This window comes from Bos javanicus, chromosome 1 (genome assembly GCF_032452875.1).
Source record: "Bos javanicus breed banteng chromosome 1, ARS-OSU_banteng_1.0, whole genome shotgun sequence".
In the NCBI taxonomy this organism is placed as follows: domain Eukaryota; kingdom Metazoa; phylum Chordata; class Mammalia; order Artiodactyla; family Bovidae; genus Bos; species Bos javanicus.
Genome location: NC_083868.1, coordinates 85515581 through 85529053, shown reverse-complemented (window position 1 = coordinate 85529053; position 13473 = coordinate 85515581). Strand labels below are relative to the sequence as shown.

Below are 13473 nucleotides of genomic sequence, written 5' to 3'. Positions count from 1 at the left end.
AATTAACCTTTTAATCACATAATTTAATCTATTGAGTGGCGTAGATTCCACAGTAGGTCCACCCAGTACCACTTTAAAAACACTGCCAGTGGTGAAAGAAGTCATTGAGTTGAAAGTACTTTATCTAAGATAAAAGAGGAGAAAATATAGATAAAGATTACATCTTCTTCATGTTCTTATATGATATGGCAGCATTTGTACATGGCAGATTGTAGAGAGAAAGCCAAAAATGCAACTAGAGACAGCAACTTTGAGGCAGAAAAAGAGAGATTATGGGTTCCTGCTACTTATGATCAGATGCCATTCAGTTACTTTTGAGCCGAAAGATTTATATACTGCAGAAATCCTGATCACATTGATGGAATGATGCAGGACTTCAAAGGATGGGTGTTGAAGTTGTTGAACATTTAGTTTCAGATTTCGACTCCAAAATCCACATCTGAATTGCTCATTGGCTCAGGGAGGAAAATGCCTGATTTAAAATTCTCTCATAAACTCTATGAGAGCAGACAAACTTAGATGAGGTTAGAAATAGCTTTGAATCCCAGATCCCAATGTTTTTATACTACTGGATAACAGAAGAAAAAAAGGAGCACCTGGTCTCTAACCAGGAGAGAAGCCTATTTGAAATATCTCAGCAGGTCCATCCATAGCCAATCATAGAGACCATGACATTTAAACCGTCTAGGTAGTTCTGGTCTCATGTCATCCAAACAGCATATTTTTCAAACTCACAAATGCCAGATCGTGTTATTTCTGTGGCAAGGAATTGCTTAGGATCTGTGACAGCTGAGTTTTTCCTATCGATTATGTGACAATGCAGTTCATTTATACAGCTCAAGGAAATGGGAAACGCCTTCAGTTTAACAAGACCCTAAATTCAAATACTGTGTGGTATTTACTTGCAGAAATCAGAATTCAACTTGGAGAAAGTGGAACAGTGGCTTCAACTGTGAACTCAAACTTTAATAGCTAAATCAGCCACCTAGGTGGGCTGTGATTGATAATGGAAACTGAAGCCTTAAGTTTACAGATAGATCACATAAGAAATCATATCTTACATAGAGAATTCATGTTTAGATCCATGTGTATGTTTGAAGTTACTCTTAAATTTGAAACACAAGTGAATCCAAAATGTAAAAAACAAATCAAAGGGCACTCTAGTGAATCTGGCGTGTGTGTGGGGGGGGTGGGGGTGGGGGTGGGGGTGGGGGTGGGAGAACGTGTGAAGATGTGTGTGTGTGGGTGGAGGCACTAACTTGCAAACACTTTGAAAGAGCTTTTTCAGATTTATCTTAAATTCTGAAACGATTTAACGTGCACACCTTCCAATGCATCCACAGGTAAAAATATTATTTCTCTTGAGCCTCAATTCCTAATCATTTTCTCTGTCGCAGGATACAGACAGGCATGCAGAAGTAACTAGACGTCCAACACATGCCAAAGTCTTGCGGGCCCAGGATTTCAAACAAAAGAAAACTCGGGTAACGTGACTGTAAATCAAGGGCGCTTGAGACCATAGACACGCGCGCCCAAAAGGGTTAATCGGCGGAGAGGGTGGAGAGAGGCTCCTCCTGCGGTCTGTGTTGATTCAGACTGCTGAAAGAGAACCAGAGCTCCAGCGGGCGAGTGGGAGCCCGGCGGTCCTGCACCGCGCGCGGTCCCCGGCTGAAGGGCTGGGGTGGCGCCGGGCTGGGGCAGGGCGCCACCTGGGAACCGCGGACCCGGCTGCGACCCGCGCGCCCGCTGCCCACCTCTTGGTGCGTCTGCTTTTTTATTGCCTGCAAGTCATCTTGCACGTTGAAGGCGCGATTATCGACAATTTGTCAGCCCCAATTTGTCGCTGGCGATAACTTTTGGTGACGTTTCACTCGCAGGCATTTGAGTTTGGGGATGAGAAAGCTGGTGGTGGGAGGGCATTGTCGTGTGTGCTGCCTCTCATTTCTACGTGGCCCCGGGCAGGCAGAAGAAGGGAAATGAGGGTTAATGTGACCACAGTCACTCCAGCATACAAGTCATGGGGATCCAGGAGAGAAAACTGGTTCCTTCTCCTACAGAGCTCTCCCCTTTCCCCCAGGTCCCTCACAAAAGGGCCTCATCTTTCTCTCTCTCTCTCTCTCTCTCTCTCTCTCTCACACACACACACACACACACACACATACATGCACACACAATGTGTGTTCTTGGGCCTACAAGTCATTTCAGCAACCTGGGACTGAGTGATAGCTGTTTATTTGTTTTGCTCACCTTTTCCTTGGCGTTTGTGGCTATGGATGTCTCTCCAACACTCAGAGCCAGGGCCCTCTCTCTAAACTTGACCCCTTCAATTCATGCCCCTCTTCTTGCCTCCTTCTGGGACTAGTGGGTGTGGTGCCCAAGAGGCTGGCCTTTCTCAAGGCGGGAGCAGCTGGGGCAGCTGCTTGGGAGCAGCTGCCGGTGCCTCACCCCTCTTTTCTCAGTCTTTGCAATTCAATTTCAAAATTTCTGTCTTCAACAATTTCCTAAGGAGCCTTTGAAGGATGCCAAAAGAGTGAGCCCCTTTTCTAGTGGTCCTGTCTCAGCAGAAGGAAGGCACTGGCCAAGTTGCCTTAGCTAGCACTCCCCAACCTTTTTGCCACCAGGGACCGACTTCCGTGAAAGACAATTTTTCCATGGACCCGGTCGGTTGGGGTTGGTGGGGGTGGGGATGTTTCAGGATGATTCAAACACATTTATCGTGCACATTATTTCTATTATTATTACATCAGCTCCACCTCAAATCATCAGGCATTTAATTAGATTCTAGAGGTTGGGGACCCCTGCCCTAGACTTCGGAGAAAGCAATGGCACCCCACTCCAGTACTCTTGACTGGAAAATCCCATGGGCAGAGGAGCCCGGTAGGCCGCAGTCCATGGGGTCTCGAAGAATCGGACACGACTGAGTGACTTCACTTTCCCTTTTCACTTTCATGCATTGGAGAAGGAAATGGCAACCCACTCCAGTGTTCTTGCCTAGAGAATCCCAGGGACGGGGGAGCCTGGTGGGCTGCCATCTATGGGGTCGCACAGAGTCGGACACAACTGAATCGACTTAGCAGTAGCAGTAGCCCTAGACTATGCCCTTCTAGGAGCAGTGCAGTGGATTGTTATAGGAAAGGAGGCTGGTGTTTGGGAAGACAGTTATGTGTGATTAAGAGGTGAAGGCAATGGGTCATGTAGTCCTTAAATGCCATCTAGAATTTCAAAAAAGTGCTATATCCTTTCCATGATGTTTTAGACAGGAGTGCTCTGCCCACCTGGACTGAGGGAACAGCCCTGGCAAAGTCTCAAGACAGGTCAAGAAACTGGGGAAGGCAATCAGCTCTTGCATCGTCCACATTGTTTCTGGAGCACAGCCTGGCTGATCCTGGGGCTAGAGCTCAGAACCAGGTGGGAAGTTCTCACTCTTTAATCTCACAATTCCCCACTGACTTTCTTGGCTGGCTTCTCATCCTTGATTCCAAAAAGAAAAAAATGGGTGTATATAGAAAAGTTTCCTTCTGCAAAGGAGTTTCCCTTAACAGCTCTTTCTCCTTTGGGTGAAGTCTACTTCTGGGAAAAGGGGAGACGACTGAAGTGTTTTTGAGAAACAGAACGATGGATAGACTCACACACATAACTGTAGGATAGGTAGCTGAACTTCATCAGGAGCCTTGACTAGCCAAGCAAACACTCTTCTGACCCTCAACCTCAGAGTTGTTTTTCATTCCCGTCCCCCAACCACCACCACCTCCAAAACTTTAACAAGTAATTAGTACCCCAAATTCCTCCCTTAACCAACACCCATTAGAATCTATGGAAAAGATATAGCATTTCTTTGAAATTCTAGATGGCAGTTAAGGGACTACCTGACTCTTGCTGCCTTCACCTCTTAATCACACATACCTATCTTCCTAAACCGGAGAAGGCAATGGCACCCCACTCCAGTACTCTTGCCTGGAAAATCCCATGGAGGGAGGAGCCTGGTGGGCTGTCCATGAGGTCGCTAAGAGTCAGACACGACTGAGCGACTTCACTTTCACTTTTCACTTTCAATCATTGGAGAAGGAAATGGCAACCCACTCCAGTGTTCTTGCCTGGAGAATCCCAGGGACGGTGCAGCCTGGTGGGCTGCCATCTATGGGGTTGCACAGAGTCGGACTCGACTGAAGCGACTTAGCAGCAGCAGCAGCAGCATCTTCCTAAACACCAGCCTCTTTCCATATTAAAATCCCTCAGCATACCTAGTACTTTTCCTCCTTCCCTCAAATTCTTATCCTTTACTCTTTTTTCCCCTCTGGAGCCTTGAACCAGATTCTCAGGATTCAATCATGGTCTTCTCCCAAACACCATGACAAGTTAGAAGGGAACTTTGATGATTGCACTGAAAATACATGATATAGAAAATAAATGTTATAGTTGAATGCAGTTGACAAATGGCAGTTTGGGGTATGAGCAATGAATTCCATATTTTTCTAGGGGCTTCCTTTTACTTCATTTTTAAGATCCACTGATCCTAATAGAAACAAGTTAAAGCTAAAGCTAATTAGAGAAATATTAAAGAAAAACCACATTAAGCCCTTTCTACACTGGCAGCCATCAAATCTTACATAGCTCATGGTTATTTGGACAGACCTTCATACCACTGGAAACTTAGACTAACACCAAGAGCCCTTCTTCTCAGTATTTAATTATAAACCTGGCAGAGTGAAGACTCCATACTGATTAAAAGAAAATCAATCAGTGCCTGTTAGCCATAACAAATCAATAAAAACAATTAGCTGAAGAAATAATATTAACAGCCTACCCTTGTTATCTAAGTTCCTGAAAATTTTTAAGCTTCCTACAGTACACATTATTGTATTGTTTCCTACCTGATTTTATGGAATTAAAGTTGTTTCCTGGAAGTGTAACTTGAAGGAGTTTTACAATCATTTTATACCATGGTTCTAGAATAACTGTCACCAAGGCTCTGAATAGGTCTACAGGTATGGTGTTTTAACACCCTTTCTACCCAGTGAAGCGATCACACATTATAGTGGAGAATCCACTAAGCTAGAAGTGCGGAGCGGAATCTGAGTAAAGAGATAGGACCAGATGATCTCTTAAATCCCTCCCAGTCCCTGAATTCTGTAGTTCTAGAACCAACCAATTTTCAACATAAGAGAAGACCCATGTTTATGAATCTTCTAAATATCTATTTATTTCATTGTCCTTTTAGTAGAAATTTATGCAGAATACTGATAAGTGATTTTTGTTTTTTCCCCTGGGAGAGGTCCTAACTTTGACTTGAGGAAACCAAACTAAGAGACTTGGCACTGTTTTCTTACATACAAATGAACCATTGTCTCATACTTTAACTTCTTTTCCTTTTCAGATCCAGCTTAGAAATAATGTTTCACTCAAGATAAGGCTTGTGGTTTAGGAGATTCTGGTCTGGCCTGCCTCACTTTAAGACTTCTATCATCTCTTTTCAAAACCTGAGGAGGACCTCATTTCCTGTTTGATAGTTCTTCATGCTTTGCCAGCCTCCGGGTCTTTAACGAAGCTTGCCAAGAATTCCCGGCTGGGAAGGACAGCCTGAGTTCATCATAGAGAATGAGCTGGCACCACAGTTGTAGTGACTCACCAACCTCATTGCAACTTTGCAATGGCAAGAACCACACTATCTAATTGAAAGACCTGTGTTTTAACAAAGTGCAATTGGATCACATGGCAAAATCCTCTCAAAATATGTCTCCAATCTTTCCTTTCACTGGATGTTTTGAACCCAAAGGAAATTATATTCTGAATTATATGTTTTTTTGTTTTTAATTGAGATTAATTAACAGATACTTGGTTTTATGTCCATTCCGTTCTAGGAATTTAGTGGTGATTACAAAGCAGTGAAAATAGGTCACAGCAAAATGAACATTCCAGATTAGGTTAAAGCATTCCTCTGAAATTTCAGTATTCATTTTTGGAGTGTCAGTTACTACATTTCTGTAATTCATCATTTTTTTTCTTTCTTGGCTTACAGTCAAGATGAGAAATGATATCGAGACCAAAGACATTGTTTTGTTACATAGCCAGTGCTTTTTAAAATGCAAAACCACCCTCCCCTCACCAATGCTTAATCGTTTGTGTGTGCTTATGTTCACACACACACACACACACACACACACACACACACACACATGCTGGAGAAAAACCTTTCAAGACTTCCAGGACCTGGGTCGTGTAAGAGGCAGATGAGAAAATTAAAGGAGGACCAGAAGGAGGCCAGAACAGTAGCAACACTAAGAGTCCATGATTTCACTTTACAAAAAGTCCTTATATACCACACAGGCATTTTTAAAAAGCAAGTATTATTATAATTAAATAATATACTTCTAAAGTATTATGATTCTCATCTAATTTCAAGATGTATATAGGAGCCGTTTAACAGTATTTTGTATTATAATCTGTCACCAAAAATCAACTAGCAGAGTTTTATAATGTGTGTAGGTTTACCCAATGGGAATTAAATTTTAATTTATAAGTCTTTCTATCACTGTAGAAATTTAGGACAAGATAGCATTTGGTATTAACATAGAAGAATATTCTATAGCTTTTGTTTTTTTTTTTTAGTTTCAAATTGATCTAAAAGAAAGTACACTTTGAATTTTTCCTCCTAGTGTTCTTGTGTTATATTAGAGTATTTTCATGACATTGTTTTTAATGTAAACATTATTTTATTAAGTCATTAGTTTAAAAAATTTTTTTAATATAGAATAATGGTCATTTGCTTTTCTCTTAATTTTACTATTTCAAGTCAAGCAAAAATGGACATTTTTCTGTCAGAAAAAAAAATTGAGTGTGTTTTTGACACAAAAATGAATATTTAGTTACAGTGTTTTCCCCCAACTAAATTAGCATTTATGGTGGATCTTATTTAAAAGCTGATTAGTCTCAAAGAAAAGCAGAGAGATAATAGAATTTCCAAGTAAATTATGTTGTTTAAAAAGTATTTTAATACATTATTCAAATTGTTTTCAGTTATTGGTTTAAAAAAAAAACAGTATCTGTTACAAATGTGAAATTTGGTTTTGAAAGACCTTACAAGTTCCAATTTCTTTAGGACAACAGTGGAAATTAAAGTCATAGACAATTTAGAACTCCTTCAGTTTTTTCCCTTTGGAAAAAAAAAAAAAAAACTTGTGATAGGCATCTCTGCAAGGTAGGTTTTAACATATTTTTTTCCTATTTTTTTTTCCTTCTTTCAGTAAGAAGGATAAGCTTTTAGAGTACCCAGTCACCGTGGTAACTGCCAAAAAAATTCTCCTGAAGTTTGAAGAGGTCAGCTAGCAGGGTCAACAACTCTAGCCTCTCTCTGAGCTCGGTCTAGCATGCCCCAGCCTGCGGTTGGAGTGTCAGGCCAGATCTGACCCTGGGAGGTGGACTATTCCGGCTCTGATATAAATTTTTTGAGTCAGTTCATGGCCTGGACTCTCCAGGTGGCCTCCAAAATCGATTTTGACCCCCTGACCCTGTCTCACGGAGGCATAGCATCCACCCTAAGTAAGGATTTAGCCAGGAATGACAGCTTTCCACTGAGTGTTATTGGGGACAGTATAAACAGTTTGGAAAGCAAGTAAGGAGGTGTGAGTGCTAGAAATCATTAAAAACACATTAAAAAAACAATTAAAATTTTTTCTTAGCTTAAAAAAGTTTAAAATGTTTATTGGTTGTGTAATTCTTACATGATTTTTAAGATTTTTTAATCAAAAAAATTTGAATATAAATAATGAACCACACATCTTCATCCTTTTATAAACTTTGTTACAAATATACAAATAAGATAGCCTCACTTACAACAAAATAAGTAGCAGGGATGTAAAACTAGGGAAAAGAAAAGCTAGTTATTAAAATACATAATAGATAAAGAGTTTCAGGTATTTTATCTTACTTTCTCAAGTATTTTAAATATTACACTTAATGAGCTTGTGTCTTGAAATGTTTAAAATGTGAAAATATGGAACCTTAAAAAGAAACAATCACCATCTGAAAGAAGATAAGCTTGTTTTTCACTTCAAGTGCCTTGGTACTTTGTAAAAGTGATATATGATATACTCATTTGGATACAAATGAGGTAAAAATTATAAATGGGGAAAGTTAGATCTTTAGAGTCAAAGAGGAAAAAAGAACAAATTTATAAATGTATAGTGTCTTAGAATTAATTTTATGTATTTTCAATAGTTTAAGATATCAGAAGCTTGGGAAGTAAATATAAAATGTGTAAATCATCAATGATTCTTTTTCCTTCTTTTTCTTCTCCTCCTTCATTTTTTAATTTTTTCTCCCAGATGCCACCCTGAATATTTTATTTTCTCCAAGAAAGTAGAGTACTCTTTGAGAGTTCTAGCCTGTGAACTCATTATGTAAATGTGGTCATCAAGCAAGACAAAACTGCCAAGAGAGAAGATTTTATCCTAGGAACATTCCTCCTTCCAGTGGTACTTTGCTCAAAGTTTCCCCCATTTTCCAGTGATGTTGAAATGGCTCCAGAGCAACTCTACGGTAGCTAAACTGAGATGCCATTTCATCTGAATCCTTTGTAAAAATAAGATTTTAAGTAGGGGTGAAAGTCCTTTCCGGAGAATAAACCAGAAAGAGTGGAAGCAGAGGGGGAGGGGACTGAGCAGTTTATACACATATATACTCTTTGTGTTTGAAGGCCTCTGTGTCTTGGCTTCTCACTATGTTAAATCCCTATTATAAAACTTATCTTCACAAAGCCTATTATAGTATTCTGAGAACAAATTGGACCATGAATAACTTAGTTGGAAGTGTAGATTATTTTCTACTTAGGGAAAGTTAGAGATGACAACAGCTTAACTAAAAGAATAGTGATTAATCTTAAATAGATGGATTTCAAAGTTTCACTCTTGATAAAGAGTACCTTTGATAGTTCCCCTCTTCAGACTCATGTTTCCACTTTCTTTGTATTCAGAGTTGTCCTAGTGATTACACTGTCCACCTAATATAGCATGGCTCAAACTGTGGATCCTTCTCTTACAGTTTGTTAATCTGTCTGAGAGGTGGCCAGAAAGACATTCTACTTCCTATTGGTAAATGTATGATTTCACAGTGGTACCCATGCCTAGATATCAAACTCACTGTTAGGAAAGATATGTTGCATAAATAATAATTTCTCAACTAGATAAAATTATTACTTAAAAACATCTTAAATTTGTTTTAATGCCCTGTAACTTACAAAGCACTTCTTAGTTCATAATTTTGTTTGATCCTTAGAATAATGTCATGAAATAATATCATTAATCCCATTTTACCAAGGAGGCAGCTGAGTCATTGGCACACTGATCCAGCTGATAAATGGGACACCTTGGATACCAACTCAGATTTTATAGCTTCTGCTTCAAGTGATTAACCTATAGCAATAGGCTTTTTAATTGTTTTTATGTTCGATATCCCCAAAAACCAAGATTTTGTATTAAGGAGCAAAGTTTTTATATTTCACAAAAAAGTTATGACACAATTTAAAAACTTTTTTTCATTTAGAAATGAATTTTACTAATTATTATTTTCTTTTGTGTGTATCTATCTATGTATCAATGGTCTTTCAGAGTTAATCTCTAGAAGTCAAACATGGGCAGCCCTACATAAATTAAATAACTACCTGGAATTTTTTAAATGAACATGAAAACCATCGATAATACTATAGGTGAGGTTTCTTGTCTAGTGTTTTTTGTTTTTGTTTTTTTAGCTCTGTTGAGATATAAATGACAAATAAAATTGTTAGATATTTAAAATGCACATCCTGATGATTTGATACAGGCATACACTGTGAGGGGATTCCTCCAGTCAATTAATACATCCATCACCTATGCATTTATTTATATATTTTTTGAGGAAAATATTTAAGTTCTACTGTCTCTCTTTTGGCTGTGCCAAGTGGCATGCAGGACCCCAGTTCCCTGAACCAGGATCGAACCCATGCCCCCCACAGCGGAAGCTTGGAGTCCCAACCACTGGACCTCCAGGGAAATTCCATTGAGTTCTACTCTATTAACAAATTTCAGTTATTCAATACAGTCTTATAAACTATAGTCACCATGTTACACATTAAATTTTCAGACCTTTATTCATTTTATAGCTGAAAGTTTGTACCCTTTTATTAACCTCTAATCCCCTCACTCTCCAGCTCTGCTTTCCAGTGTTTATAAACTGGTACTTTTAACATCTTATCAAGTTTGGATAAACAAAGTTGTGAAGGGCTACTTCCTGTTTCTCTTGGATGTTTTACTCTATGTGTATAAAAAAAAGTTTGCAAACTACTTTATGAATGATAAATAAAAGGTTTAGTTCACCTGATGTTGATGTAACCTATCTAAACACAGAAATCAAAAAATATGAAAGGATTACAACATGTGATTCTAATTAGGCTTTTGATTATATTGTTTTAATTATGTAATATAGATGTGTGAATGTTATTGATAATATGAAAAAATCCTTTTTTTATTTCTTAAAATTTATATACTCAAATTAGTCACTTTATATATACTTAAATCAAGGTTTTGCTCCTGAATTTTGCTAGCAGCTAGACAAATCCAGTCAAAATATTTAGGATTAGGAAAAAATGAAAAGGTGTCTGGAAAAGGGAAAACAAGTGTTCTGGTTGAATGTGTATTAATAATGACATACATATATTATAAGCTTTCTTGGGCCAAGGTTTTTCAATTAAAATATGACATTAGACTGAGAATTGTTTAGATGTTAAAGCCCCCAAGTTCAAACTTCTTATGTCTTCTCTAGAATTTGCAAATTAAGAAATGTAAAAATAAAGACTCTCATATTCACATTGATATGTTTGCTTAGATGCCGTTTTTGTTTTGTACATTACCAGTCTCAATCTATCTGCCTTTAACAGCTACCATTGTCCTAAACAGGCTTTTTTCCCTCCTGTCTTCCTCCCTTCCTTCCCCACTTCTTCCCTTCCTGCTTTCCTTTCCTTCTTTCTTTTTTGTCTTCTCTTTCCTCCTTCCCTTCTCTCTTTTCCTCCCTTCCTCCTTCTTATGTTACTCATCAGTTTTTTGTTTTTTTTTTTAACTCATCAGTTTTTAAGTAGTTTTGTTTTAAACCCAGCTTGGGTTAAGAGGCTTATCTAAGGCAGTGCCTTATGCCAGACAAATATTCAGCACAACACAACACTCACTGCAGCTGAACCTACAAGTCAGAGAAGCTAAGTACAATACCAAGAGTTTTCTGATAGCCAAACTCTACTCCTAGGGGTAAACTTTTAATGTTATAGAGTCTGGCAATGTCCCTCCCTCTTGCTGTCTTCATAGTATTTCTAAGCCAACTAAGTTATTGGTTAGTTTTCATGTAAACTTCTCATGTTGCAAAAGAAGATAATGAAGAAGGAGGAGGAGAAGAATTATTTAAGGAATCCAAAAAGAAATATTGTCAATTGCTACATAAAACTTGCATATAAGTACATAGAAGCACCACACTAACGTTGGGAAGCATTAATAAAGATTAAAGGTTTCTCATTTTTCTTTTAAGTTACTCCTGCCCAATATACTGAGGTATCAAAGATATGTTTTCTTTCTTTCCTTCTCTTTCTCTACTCTCCTCTTTCTCTCCTGAAGCTGTTATCAATCTAAAAAACTTAATATAATTTTGCAAAATAGGATTTTCTTTTCAGTGATACAAACATTTTCCCCAATGAGGTTTTTAAGCAAGTCAACCAAGCACAAAAATGTTTTATATTGTTCTGAAAGGAATATTATTTATCTATATAGTAGAAGATCACAGTATATAGTGAAAATTCAGTCAATTATTTGTGTATTAGTTTCTATAATATCAGATTTTTTTCTGTCTCTCAATATTGTGACTATATCTTATATAATTGACTGCTGATAGATGCAGTTTCTGCTGCATCTATGGATTTGGTGATTATGCTGATCTTATAACTTTGGTAACTGCTGATTATGGAACTTAATTTGTTAGCGTTACTTGTTTATGTTGAGTATTGTTGGGTGCCTACTATCCGTTGAATAAGCATAACTGACTACCTCTAAGTAAGTATAACGTATTCCTTTAAGTTATTCAAAGATGAAGAGTATAAATCCCTGCCATCGTGGAATTTTGTGGAAGTAAGGATTAGAATTAAAAAATATTTTAAAAGCTCAGGATTTGGGTCCAGCTATCTGGGAAAGAGAAATGAGCATGTATAGAAGTCTCGTCAGAATAAGTTTTTGGTAAAGGTCTGAACAAATGACTAAAAATATGGAGTATTTCTGTTTGATAGAGTATTAAGTTTGATAGAGAACATGGGCCTTAAAGTGTAGGTGGGGCTCTGGTAGACAGAGATGGGACCATATTCTATATGGAAGGGGAAAGTAGAGAAGTGAGATTGTACAGTGTACCATAGAAAATGATTTAATGGATTTAAAATGCTTCTAGAATAACACAATGTGAGGCTGAATATTCTGTTTTAATGGGTCATCCTATACTTTATTCATTTAGTAAATACTGTCATTAAACATTTTATTAATAATAAAAGCATTTATCTTAAAGGAAGTTAAAATTCAGTGATGAGAATTGAGTGTGAGAAATCTAGTGCTTTTCATATTGTTTTATTCCTGGATCTGGGTGCCTCTGTGATCCTCAGTATCTCCATCTGGATATCTCTTTCTTATATTTGTGAAATCATTTATTAAATTGAAGATCTTTATGAAAAATCAATTATACTTTTTCAAAGATATTTTGTGGGTCACTCCCTATGTGCCACTTGCACTCAGAGTTCCAATATAGGATTACAAATAAATACTGCATCTTAAAATGTATTATTATTATTTTTTTATATTTATTTATTTATTCGGCCGCACCAGGTCTTAGTTGTGGCTTTGGGGATATTTAGTTGCAGTATGTGGGATCTAGTTCCCTGACCAGGCATCAAACCCGGCCCCTGCATTGGGAGCTTGGAGTCTTAGCCACTGGACCACCAGGGAAGTCCCCAAATGTATTATTTTTTAAGTTAGTGAATCTTCAGCTTGAGAGGAAAAAAATCATTTTTTAAATTCTTCATTCCGAAGTTCTACATTCATGCTTATGTAAGTGAATGAAAGTTTAGAAATACATTTAAATATGTTTAAAAGGCTACTGAGATATCTTGCACTCAGGAAGTATCAGCCAGTTGTATAAACAAACTCAAAGTCTCTGATAAAAAGATACTAAAAGGCACAGAAGCAAGGAATAAAAGCTCACTGAATACATTCTAGCAACCTCATACTCATCCTGCAATAATCAAAATAATAAGCGAATACAAATGTTTTTGGTGATGTAATGCACGAGAGTCCAAGAATGGAATGTTTGTTGTGGCAATCTTCCTAACACGAAACCTCAAGTCAAGTGGAAATTAAATCTGAGCTCCAAAGCTTAGAAATCCAGGTCCAAGAAATATTTTAAGAAGAAAATGTAAACACCAAACTC

General features: G+C 37.7%; 1 long non-coding RNA gene across 1 annotated transcript in view; it reads left to right on the top strand.

Moving 5' to 3' along the window:
- LOC133246569 (uncharacterized) overlaps positions 1-10841 on the top strand; it is a 45001-nt gene extending 34160 nt beyond the window's left edge. The window contains exons 3-5 of the long non-coding RNA XR_009736074.1: positions 1398-1484; positions 3257-3408; positions 5375-10841. This is a non-coding gene — a long non-coding RNA (uncharacterized LOC133246569). The remainder of the gene's footprint in view (positions 1-1397; positions 1485-3256; positions 3409-5374) is intronic.
- Positions 10842-13473: the final 2632 nt, after the last annotated feature.